Source organism: Dermacentor silvarum, chromosome 1 (assembly GCF_013339745.2).
Source record: "Dermacentor silvarum isolate Dsil-2018 chromosome 1, BIME_Dsil_1.4, whole genome shotgun sequence".
Lineage (NCBI taxonomy): Eukaryota > Metazoa > Arthropoda > Arachnida > Ixodida > Ixodidae > Dermacentor > Dermacentor silvarum.
In genome coordinates, this window is record NC_051154.1 from 45,342,523 (window position 1) to 45,355,208 (window position 12,686).

The following is a 12,686-nucleotide window of genomic DNA, read 5'->3' on the forward strand; positions in this document are numbered from 1 at the left end:
CAAAAAATTGCAAATCCTTAAAATTGATGGATCTTTATGTTACAAAAGGCATTAGAACTGCATTTGACTTCAGTATGCCAGCAAACTTATTCTTGAGAGGGTAACAGGCAAGGGGAAGGACTAGAGAGCTAATCACCACACCCCCAGCAGTACTACGGTGCCATAATGTTATTAGCCTGCTATGACTACATTTAATTTGAATTGTCAACGTTGTAAATTGACTGAACAGTTGGTACCATGCTTCAGATATGATGAATGATAATGAATACTTGAGGCATATTTGAAAACTTGACTCTAGGAACAAAGTTTCATAAATGCTTTCCTTCAGTCCCCTTTGGCCTACACATTGTCAAGCTTTCTCTCTCTCTCTCTCTCTCTCATTTTTAGTTGTGGTGCTGGTATGAGTATACTAGTAGTTAAGTTGTAGGAGCAATACCAGTAGCAAAGTGGTGGTAATAGTAGAGGCCTCTGCAGCAATAGACAATAAGCATGGGTCAGACTTCTCTCATGTATGTGTCATTTGTTGTTACACAGACATGGCAATGTATATCACTAGCACAGAAATTTCTGCATCAGCGCACTAGTTTCACAGCTTTAGGTGCAAGCTTTTATCTATTGTTTGAAATACATCTGTAAGGCCATTTGTTTTCAAGTAAAACATAAATTTCTCTATTTTTGCCCTCCAAGCCAGTTATATAAACATTGGGTTAAATATTAAACCCAATTTATCCTCAAAAAGGCAAACTGCCAAGAGCCATAGTCTTCAACTGGGAAAGGATGATGATGGTAGTATGGGAATGTACTTGAGTAATGATCGACTGTGGGCAAGCATGAATGTTTGTGAATGCAGCAAGAGTGAGCAGAGGCAGGGGAGAGTGAGAGGACGTGAATGTGAGTGTCTACCAAGTTTACCAAGGTCGGCTCCTCACACTTATCTGCTCAAAAACGTGATGCTTAGGGTAGAGCGATCAACAGTGGTGGTCAAACAGATTATGTCGTTGGAGCCAACAATTCGACAAGGGGACTTGTCTTTGTCAGGGCAGCAACTGCTTTCCTTGGCAGAATGTGGTGCCTCCTCTTGGGGTGGCGGCGGGAAGGCAAACCAAGCGGCAACCTGAACGAAGCTCCAGGGAATCTCGGGTCAAGTCATAGAGGACCAAGCCATCAAAAGCAACCTCCACCACTTGTGAGATGGCTATTACCTCCACGCTTTATTCGGCAGGGTTACTGAAGAGGAGCTGGCCATGATGATGAATATATACAGATCAAGAAGATGAAGGGTGAAAATACCGGCTCACACTATTAGTAGCTCACCCTCCCCCCATCCTCATTGTGTGAGGACGAAAATAAGCTGGTGCGTAGAGTAGGGCGAGGGAACTCAAGGTGTTAAAGCAAAATTGGAGGGGGGAGGAGGTTTAGTTTTGATAGCTATACAACAGGTAGGGGTCCTGCTACACACTTTCATTCTTCCAGAGACAACGTATAGAGAGAGTGACATCTCATCCACGAGTTAACTGCAATTAACAGGCATAAATATTCCAGAGGGAGCTCTCGAATATGTTCGTAATACCAGTGGCACAAATTTAAACAGCACTGTTAACTGAAGATTAATGCTAACCATATCCCCCCCCCCCTCCACGCAGATTTACTTCTTTTTCTCTCGAGCCATTATTTACTAAATAATTATCATACGGCTTCATTTTTATTTCTTGTCTCCATTTATTTAATATTTGGTTAACCTCTTCTTTCTGAGCTTTCGACAAGGTGTATGCCCATATTCATTCCTTTCGTTTTCTGTTTACACTACCTATACTATGTAAAGTGCACAGTAAAGTGCACTTTGAGCGAGTGCACTTCAGCGTGCTTAGTGTCACTTTGGCGGCGCACTGCTACACGAGAAAGAAAAGTGTTCTTTCAAATTGATGGCCATGGCGATTGGGAGTCAGACGGGAAAGCGTACATTTGTTAATATAAAAATGTGTGCACGAAAACTGTTTATTATTGTTAGAAACAACATTTACAATCCACATTCACAAGGCCCGGCAACGACGGCAACTTGACCAGCAACAGTCAAAACGACTCGATCCGCCAAACAACTGCGCAGCCATTACTCGGCGTGGTCGTCAACAGCCTGAGAGCGAGAGTACTTTTTTGCTGTTCTTGTTTTTTGCGGTGTGGTACATTTTATTATCCTGTAACATTAGCAATTTAAAACAATGCTATTAAAAATTACTCCTGACTCTTCTTTCAATAATACATTACTTATTTTTTACTCATTGCTAACGAGGCTACACACTTCGCCGCCGCGAAGTGAGTTTGCCGAACACACTCGCCGGCGAGTGCGCTCTGCAGTGAGTGTCACTAAGCGTTCCCGTGTGGCAGCCTGCGAAAGACACTAACCGCGAAGTGCACTCGCTCAAAATGCACTTTACTTTGACTGTGTGGCACAGGTATTACTCCTAACTCGCAGCCGCAGCCTCCCAATTCCAGTTTTGCACGCTCTGATAGCCGAATTTCATCGTGCCACAGTTCCTCAAGTAATCGCATTTCTTCAAACCTAAATGTTGATACAGCTTGTGCGGAGAGCTCGCTTGAATTTGCCGGTTACATTCACCCACTGAAATTGGAAGTTTAAAAGTTGATTATTGAATTCTTGTTAATTAGCAACTAATTACCTCATATCATCCGTCACTCCATGTTTGCCACCGCTCACAGCATGTCTCCGAAGAAATCGTCCTTTTATTTCAAAATGGCTATTTTTAAATATTACTAAAAGTCTTAGAAACACCCGGTATAAATGCTGCCTTGGAAATCTGTTGCTGCCCTGACAAACACAATTAAGTCCCCTCATCAAAACATTGGCTCCAGTGACATACCTTGTTCGTCTACTGTTGATGCACATTCACTCATGCATACACTGCAAGCCTTCATCTTACTATGAGCCTGTGTCTTGAGTGGCATTGAAGTGACATACGTGGAGTCACTGAGGGGAAGGCTAAAGAAGATGCATGCAGTGACCACACATGCACCCATCGTTCCTGGAAGGTATCGGTGCACTTTGCTGTTTCTAAAGGATCAAACAACAAAGTAATGCTTACTCGCCTCTATTCCCTGTGGGCAGCCACCACATTAATTTTGGCCTTTGTCCTCTTTTTTTTTTTTTTTTTTTCTCAGCACTGTCCCCTTCCATGCTTCCTGAAAGCTTGTCTTTTCCTCATGAGCATATTCACCCATGCATGCAGTTGCACACACGCAGAAAGTTCTTATTCCGAACTGAAACATTATCACTTTAAAAGAATTCTTTGTCTTCCTGTGCGTGTTTTTTCCCACCGAGACACATAAATAACTGTGTTAGAATACTAATAAAAAGAGCATTCGCACACTGTCACATTTGAAATATACTAAAGATGAAGTCTTGTGCTAACTGCAATGAAGTCTTGCTTGACAGCCACCCATTTGAAATGGGATGTGCACAGGTTGAAGATAACACAGTGAGTAGCGTCATGTGGCTGGTATGTCTGTAATCTTTAAAATCTGCTATAGCTCAGCTATTTTATTTATAGCTCACAGGCTTGGCACACTGCATGCGTACAGGCTTGCTTTGTGCAGGAGCTGCAAAACTGCAGTTGCGTTCATGTCCTCTGTACCTGCCCTTCTCATCTGAATGGTTTTTGCTTAATCCACAGTATCAATCAGTAACTGCATACATTTGCTGGCCTGTCCATATCCGTGCACCTTTAAGCATTCTCTCTCTCGTGTAGCCTTTGCCCTTGGACACAGCCATATAATGGACAGCCAATTGAAGTTGTTGCAGGAGCCATATTTTTGTAAGGATCCATTTCATGCTCAAAGTGAGTGTGGCTGGTACATCCCCCAGTAAATTCATAGCTTGCACATATTGTAGACAGGAGATGTACAATATCAAGCGAAAGTCTGAAGACCACAGGTGCCATGAACATGAAAATGCATTCTTATTTCATGGCCTAGGTAGGCAGCCTGAAATAATGTGGTGCAATGTTGGCTTGCTTTTGACCAATGCAGCACACTTCTCAATTACAGGCTGTATGGCCACACCAGAAGCCTAAATTTTTAACTGCTGCCATGGGCCCAAATCTTTTGCTCATGATAGTTATGCAGGTGCTTACAGCGCGGATATTTCCTTTTCTTTCACTAACGGCCACTTTGTACTTGAGCACATAATTTGGGTCGAGTGACATGGCCCTCGAGCAGCACTGTGGGCACACATATATTGCGCCTGTCTGGTGCAATGATATGCTTATACAATAGCACACAAGCAATTCGTTTTTCACCATCTGCGTGCATTATAAAGGATATGGTAGTGCAAACAGATGAGTCTTCGTCTCATGACATGCCCTGCAGCAGCAGTAATGCTCCATCCCATCATTTGAGTTGCAACTGATCACTCAGTGGCAGCTGCTTTGCTGATTCATTTCATATCTTCACTAACTAAAGAGGATCATCATCATCATCATCATCATCAGCCTATTTTATGTCCACTGCAGGACGAAGGCCTCTCCCTGCGATCTCCAATTAGACCTATCTTGCGCCAGCGTATACCAACTTGCGCCTGCAAAGTTCTTAACTTCATCATCCCATCTGGTTTTCTGCCGACCTCGACTGCGCTTCCCTTCTCTTGGTATCCATTCTGTAACCCTAATGGTCCACCGGTTATTTATCGTACGCATTACATGGCCTGCCCAGCTCCATTTCTTCCGTTTAATGTCAACTAGAATATCGGCTATCCCCGTTTGTTCTCTGATCCACGCCGCTCTTTTCCTGTCTCTTAACGTTAGTCCTAAGATTTTTCGTTCCATCGCTCTTTGTGCGGTCCTTAACTTGTTCTCGAGCTTCTTTGTTAACCTCAAGTTTCTGCCCCATATGTTAGCACCGGTAGAATGCAATGAATGTACACTTTTCTTTTCAACGAAAAGTGTACAATCTTTGCATTCTACTAAAGAGGATACCACTGCCCTATTTTGAATCTCTTCTAGTATGTCTCACCCTTACTTGCTTTACTGCCTTGCGGCTGCTGTGTGTTTAGTGCCAAGCAGGGCTAAAAATGTGTGTTACAAGTGCCAACATACTTTAAAGGGACACTAAAGGCAAATACTAAGTCCGACGTGGACTGTTTAATTACCATTCCAGAAACCTTGCAACGCTTGTTTCGTATAAAGAACAGACTTAGTTTACGAGAAAATTGCATTTGAAGGGTCCGAATATCTTTATGGCAATTCAAATCTCCCACCACGTCAACCGAGGAGTGGTGACGTTGCATGCGCCATCACCGCCCATTGCTGCCATCGGTGAATAAAGCGTTGCCCGACAGACAGTGGTACGATGCGCCGCTGCAGCTGTTTTTGGTCAAGTGGCGTGGACCGTTCGAGCATCCCAGAACATCGCATGGAAGTGGAGTTCTCTGCTACTTGCAGTTTGTGCGAGTTTCGTGAGCCAGCAAAATCAGCACAGCACTACATGATAACAAACCACTGAAGTGCGTCAGCGCGCGCGGCGCTGAGTCGAGCGAAAGTGAAACCTTTTAACTCCCTGCGTCATCGGTGAAATGTCAGTGAGTTCTTTTTTCTAAAAATGAAATAGAACTGGTCAAGTCGCATTTTCTTTCGTCTTATAATACAATATAATGATGTTTTTATAATGAGTGGTTGAAATGAGGAGTGCCTTCGTCATCGGTAAAGTACTTGAATGTTTCAGGGGGTCTCTAATGGCGTCCTGCATTTACCTAAATTTCTCGATTTCTAAGGCTCTGTTCGCGATAATATTGATGCCTTAGAGATACTCGAGCACTAATCCACCACTTTAGCTTGACTTAGTATTTGCCTTTAGTGTCCCTTTAAGACATTTCAATGTGCCCACCTTAAGACCCAAAGTAACCTATTATGTGCCCTTGCTATGTCGCAGGTTCCATGTTGAGCTGACCAGACAGTTCACCAAAGGCGCACGCGAAATGGCAGGTCTCAACTCCTGTAAAACTTGCAGACGGCTATAAAAGACAGTAAATTAGGGAAGAGTCGCATGAATTGGTGCAGTTAAGAGTGCCAAACAATGAGCACAACTTTCCTATTGGGTCATTCCACACGAAACACCCCAGACCCTAAAAGCAACTGTAGCCGATTGTCTTGGAAACAATTCTCCTAGTTGGCGATTGTGTGAACGACGTTTTGCAAAAGTATTTTTCTTGGAAAAATATTTTTGGAGACGTAAGCGCTCTTTGAAAGTTCTGCAAGGAAGCGAAAGTTTGTTGGAGGTAAATCTTTTTTTTTTTAATCAAGTGCAAAACTAGGTACAATGAAAAATCTTATTTTAGAATATTCTACTGGAGTAGTTATTTCATGTGACATCATAGGTGAACAGATTTATTAACTTTCCGCATTTAATTAGCCCAGTAAAAAAGCACAAAAATGTGCATTTTCATAATTTTGTTGCATAAACATAGCTAACATTTCAGCCACAATCGGAAGCCGGAAGATATCGCCCCCCACCCCTTAATGGGTGCCCCTGTACATACCTATATTCTGGTTAACCATTTGTGTTGTTATAGTTTAAAAACTATTTGATTTAGCAGTATTTTCATGAAGTCCGTCATTAATCTTCTTTGTTAATAGTTTATTTGCTGACTCATTTTTTCCCACAGCAATATAGTTGATGGGTCTAGATTAATTTAAAAATTGTGGGAGTACGTAATACCTACAAAAATATGAGCGCAGAAGGAGCTGTGCAGATACGCATGGCTTTTCCTTCTTCATTGAAGCCTAGTGATCAGGCTAGGTAGAATGTTTGGTGCAGTGGCAGCCTGTAATGTCGACTGGACTGTTACTGTGCAATCTGGCTGCAGAGGCTTGGAGCGACATTTATGCTGCAGACTTCGAGGGCAGGAGGCACTGCTCGTGACCAAAGCCACTACACTGAGTGGCAAACTAAATATTCAGCACATGCTCTACCCACAGGACCGCACTAAACCTGCCCTCTGTGCCTCCGCTCCAAAATAGTGTCTAAGAGAGACCGATATTGAAAGTCGTTCACCTTTGCCCTGACATCATCGAAATAAGCGAGCAAAACCAACGGAAAGGGTTGAGTTACGGCCTTGCTAGTACAACATATTTTCTAGTTCTTGGAGCAGAAATTTGATACAAAATGGATAGAACTCGAGATACACACTAGCACTTGTGTGTGTCGACTTCTGTCCGCTTGTCTCAATTTTCTGCTCTAGGAACTAGAAAATAATCACCTGGTACACCTATAGAAATTCTTTCTGAGTAGGTCAGTGGTGCAATTTACCTCTGCATTCTTAGGTTGTCACCATTCAAAGCAGTCGTGTGCTTCAAGTATCAGGGTCACTGAAATGACATGTTTGCTGATAGGGCTATTAAAGTAACCTATTGCTTTTTTTTTATTGCGATAGCAATTATATGGACACTCCAAAGCAGATTTCTGCCGTCGGCGTCGCCGTCGCCGTGAGGTTCCGTATGACGTCAATGGAGATGAAATCGTCGCCGCGCGCCGAACGCTGTATGTGCGAATGAAAGGGCGCGAGGGACGCGCGCTTTCACGGGGAGTGAACGCACAGCGGAGAACAAAACAATCACCATATATGTAGAGCAAACGCGCCTTCTTCCGACGAGTGAAAGGCTGTGGGAGGGGGGGGGGGGAAGGGGGTGGAAAGGGAGGCGACGTTTAGCTGCGGCACCAAGTGCCTATTTATAACAGAGGCTCCGGCAACAGTCACCAACGCCGCACGCATTTTGTGCGAACGCGGGCAAAACGGCGACGGCGTCGACAACAGTTCTGCGTGTTGCCGGTGCTGCTGCATGTCGAAGTTTATACAGCTGATAAAGCTACTATCATTACTCCGTATAGCTCTCTACAAATTTGCTATCGCAATTGATGAAGCGCTTCGTCTTTCAGGTGAAACTGCGACAACTTTTTTTCATGGTTCTCAACCATGTTAATGCTGCATTTTTCAATGTACAGTATAGCCTAATATTAGATGTAATGTGCATCACTTTCTGGTGCACAAACCTCCTAAGGACGTATGACAGCAAATGGTGCTGCATGCAGTCAAGTCACGTGCAGAAATGTGGTTGCCTGTGTCTGGAGCACTTGAAGTTCATACACAAGGAGAGGAGCTGCTGAAGACATTATGCTCCATGCAATACTGCTTACCCTTTTGCCCACGGTACTGCCTACTCTCGTAAGCCCTTGCCACTCGGAGTAGAGATCACTACCTTATGCATGGCATCTTACATTGAACTGTACTGTACAAGCTTGTCTTGTTGCCTCAGATTTCATTTGGTACACAGAAATATGATTAGAGTATGCAAAGTGCAAACCATGCCGAGAATTGCAGCAATGTTTTAGAAGCAGGCTGAGCACATCTACATTTTGGTGCACAGCTGAGAAACCAAAGCTCAGTGGTAGGTAATAAAAAAAACATTGTAAGTGTACTATTTACATTAGCAGTTGCATCTAAAACTTCTGTGCAACAGAAATCAGCATACCTTAATATTTTTTTATTATTCATCATGAAATTAAGTGTCTATTAGCTTTTATAAATAAACACAGCACATCAACTGCGCCCACTTGCAAATGCTGTGCCACATTAACTGTTCTTTGGTGCAACCTAAACAAAGTTTTGATATGCGGTCACACCTTGTATAAAAAATGCAGTAATAAAGCTTTGTGAAAAAAAAAAATGAGAAGCAGTTATCATTCACCTGCGTAATTCATGGAGTATCAATAGTCACTGAGCATTATCACTGCTGAATTTGCTGAGGCTGGCTTACACAAATTACTATAGTTGCAGTGTTTTTCTGCCTTTGTGGCATGTTTTTTAAAGCTTCGTACCGGTAGCTGGTGCAATGCACCAATGTCTATTGCTGGAGCCACACTACTAAAAAGCAGGAATTACCATGCTCAGTATTGTCTTGTTACAATTTATGGGTATAGAGATACAAAGCTCAGTTATAACACATTGTAAAAGGAACACTAGAGTGCATACCACTTGTAAGAAATCTGTGGCGGTATTCTTGGACAATCACTTTCAGGGATTGCAAGATCACCTTCGCAAGATTTCACAAGACTAGCAGAAGACACGTTCGGAGTCTACGGGCCGCCACAGTGTTCTTTCACTGTGCCAACTTTACTAAGACAGTGTGCCAGGAACGCCGACGTTCATAGACATCGATGTGTCAGGCGCTGGTCTCATGAAATCTCCCGAAAGCATCTCTGAAAGTGAAAATGCGCGATCTAATCCCGGCCGCGGCGGCCACATTTTGATGGAGGCGAAATGCAAAAACGCCCATGTGCTTGCGTTGTAGTGGACGTTAAAGAACCCCAGGTGGTCAAAATTAATCCGGAGCCCTCCACTACAGTGTGCCTCATAATCAGAACTGGTTTTGGCACGTAAAACCCCCGAAAGAAGAAAGAAGATAATCCGAGAATACCTTCCCTGTTATGTCAGCATGAAAAGGAACCTACTGTAATTCATCATACTCGCACTAGCTCTGGTACACACAAAAGAACCCCACGATGTGCAAATGACTCCAGATACCTTCCGTATGGTGTGTCTAATAGCCTGGGTGTATGTTTGGATAATGGAAGACATTGCTAGTTAATGTTGCATCGAGAGCAGTTTGCATAGTCCTCAAGACACTTGTAAACACGCAGAACTGGTTTGCTGAGATGCCCACAAACCAAGTAGCGGCTGTACTGAAGCATGACAAGTGTAATCAGTCAGCTGTTACCCGCTGTGGTTGCTCAGTGGTTATGGTGTTTGGCTGCTGAGCACAAGGTCGCGAGATCCAAATGCAGAAAACACCTGTGTACTTTGATTTAGGTGCACGTTAAAAAACCCCAGGTTGTGTAAATTAAACCGGAGTTCCCCCACTATGGTGTGCCTCATAATCAGATGGTGGTTTTGGCACGTAAAACCCTATAACTTAACAGTCAACAACTGTTATGGGCATTTTTATCAGGTGCATGTTCAGGTAACAGAAGCGCATGTTTAGGTGATGTTATGGTCTTTGTTCACTGTTTTCTTGTTTACGTAAGCAAAAAAAGCTTGATGGTCGGTGCTACATACAGCTAAAGGAGGCTCGTTTACGAGACTGCCAAAAGTAGATTTAATCAGTGTGGTAAAACATATTTTAACTGTTGGAATGCATTGTCATATGCAATTCCTTTACACCACACAAAAAAAGGGGCCAGTTGATGGTGACGGCATAAAAGTGATACCATTGTTCTTTTCGCTAAATCATGCCTGTATCAGTTCCAATTTTCTTTTTTCAGAGTCAATATGTTGGATACTGTGAAAAGTGAATAAATTATTTCAGACCCTGCAGTGGTAAGTGAATGCCTTGCTTAATTGGAACTTGTGTGGTGCCATGGAGCCTGGAAGTTGCATGATTTTTGTGTGCATTTGCAAAGATATTGCAACTAATAAAGGGACGAAGACCTTAGTCGTTGCAACTCTCTCTTTTTCGATATCATTGCATCGGTGTGGTCACACAAGTGCTAGATACCAGAAACATTGAAAGAACCTCAGATTTAAATGCAGAGATATGTATAGTTAATCTATCCCTGTGGGAACCATATTCACCAATTTTTGAGTTATACTACTATTTGATGGAATGCCTAGAGGTTAAGGCCTCTGGCATAATCTGATCATTACCAGCTTTATTCATTTTCTAGTAGCCATTAGAGGTGCTTCATTATGTTCCATAGCCATACTGAGCAGCCTATTAGGATCTGTAAATGCTGTTATACTTAAAGTGTTATGTATTTGTCTGTGAATGCAGATTTGCATTCAATGATCCTTCAGACATTCTGCACACTGTTCTGTAACTGCAGCTTTGGTGTCTAAAAAAAATTTTGGTTAGTTGGACAGCACCACAGGAGCAACAACAGTTTTTTCTTAAAATCCTTGTCATGGAGAAAGAGGGCTGACTAGAGAACCATAAGGTCTGCCTCTGTGCTGGCAGCATCAAGTTCTTTGAGGTCATTCATGCAAATGTCATCATGGCATTAGCCATATAACGCTACTGCATTAAAAATGCAATTAATTTATTGCAAGGGCACACAATTGGCACTTTTGACAGACAGGATGAAAAGCCAGTGTTACCTTTGTCCCTAGTAATGTCATATGCACATCGAATATACCCACATGAATGTTCTACACACATTGCACGACATGTATGACAAGCAAGAAAATGTGTGTGTGTACATGTCCCCTACTGGCTAGGCTACCTTGCATAAAGAAATAAAGTGAATAGGCCTTGCTCCTTTGACCAAAGCCTAATTATCTTCGTCAGTCACATGACATGTCACTTGATGGGCCTGCTGTTTACTTTGTTACTGTTTAAACTGCCCATTTGCACAATAAATTAACGGAATATGATTACAAACGTGAATATATTAGACAGCCCTGTCGATGTATTTGCGCAAGCCAATCGGCTTTGTTCAGCCGTGAAGCCATGCTGAACTCCGACGTACGCCTCGCATGTAGCGTTACCCAATCGAGGCTTCGGTTAGTGGTGGACGGGAGCGTCTACATACAAAACACGGTGCGAAAAACAAGAGGCGATGCAACAAAACAAAGCAAACGTCCTCTATTTGGCAAATGCAAATATGCAATTGGCGACGATAGCTTACGTTGTAGGACAATCTAGCCGACTGATACGTGGCTTGGACGCTTCAAAATAATTTCAGCTTGTGTCTGTTAACGTTTTTCTGTTTTCTTGTAAAGCAAGCCGCTTACACTGAGCCTGCTGCCGCACGGTTTCTTCGTAACAGTTACGGTGCTTACATGACACGCATACCTCGAACAAGCATTAGCTGACCGTCTAGCACTTGAACTTTTCTTTTCTTTGTTCTTTAACAGGGTTTGCATAAATGCTCCAGTCACTGTAAATGCGCCAAGCAAAAGAACGATTTCCAATGCGAGCGTGACACGCTGTCGGCAGAGCAAACAGCCAATGTTGATAGCAAAATACTACAAATGGCGCGATGTCATTCCAACTAGCGAGGACGCGGCATATATTCAGTTGTAAAAAGCACACCTCAATTTTTGGTAGCTTTACTGTTTCTATTGCTACAACTTACCCTTCCTTTCATCCACGACGTTTCTCTATCGATAGAGTCTGCACATTTCACTAATGTAGCACCGCTTGTGTCCTTGCAGCACAACTCACTCGAGCACTCGCATTGACGTTTGTTCTCACCACACAAATAGGCGGACAACTCGCGAAGAAAACGACTGAACAACAGTAAAAATTTCCGCGTGCACGATTTGTCCACAACCGACACAATACCGCCATCCCGCCTCAACCTGAACGTCCAGGGAGCCGCCGTCGGCGCTTGTCCTTAGACAACGCAAAATTCCCCACATGAGCCCTGCATGTCCCTAATCACTCAGTTGTGGCCAGTTTTCCGTGGTTGAGGAACACTGGTGCCTATGCACGGCACATCGTGTCTTCGCGTTCCTTGTGGGGCTGGGTACAATTGTTTAGCGTCATTACACGAAGTCGCTGAGTCATCCTTGCTCGGCCAGGCGATTAAGTTATATACTGCACTTGGACATGTAGCTTCGATTTACATTAGCTGCGTGTGGGTGTGTTTCTGTAATGTTAAACTATATTTCCTCCTGTCAACCA

General features: G+C 43.2%; 1 long non-coding RNA gene across 2 annotated transcripts in view; it reads right to left on the minus strand.

Annotated features, from left to right (window-relative positions):
- The window catches only part of LOC125945537 (uncharacterized), a 44,627-nt gene extending 32,196 nt beyond the window's left edge, over positions 1-12,431 (minus strand). For both annotated transcript variants that reach the window (XR_007466976.1, XR_007466975.1), the window contains exon 1: positions 12,136-12,431. This is a non-coding gene — a long non-coding RNA (uncharacterized LOC125945537). The remainder of the gene's footprint in view (positions 1-12,135) is intronic.
- Positions 12,432-12,686: the final 255 nt, after the last annotated feature.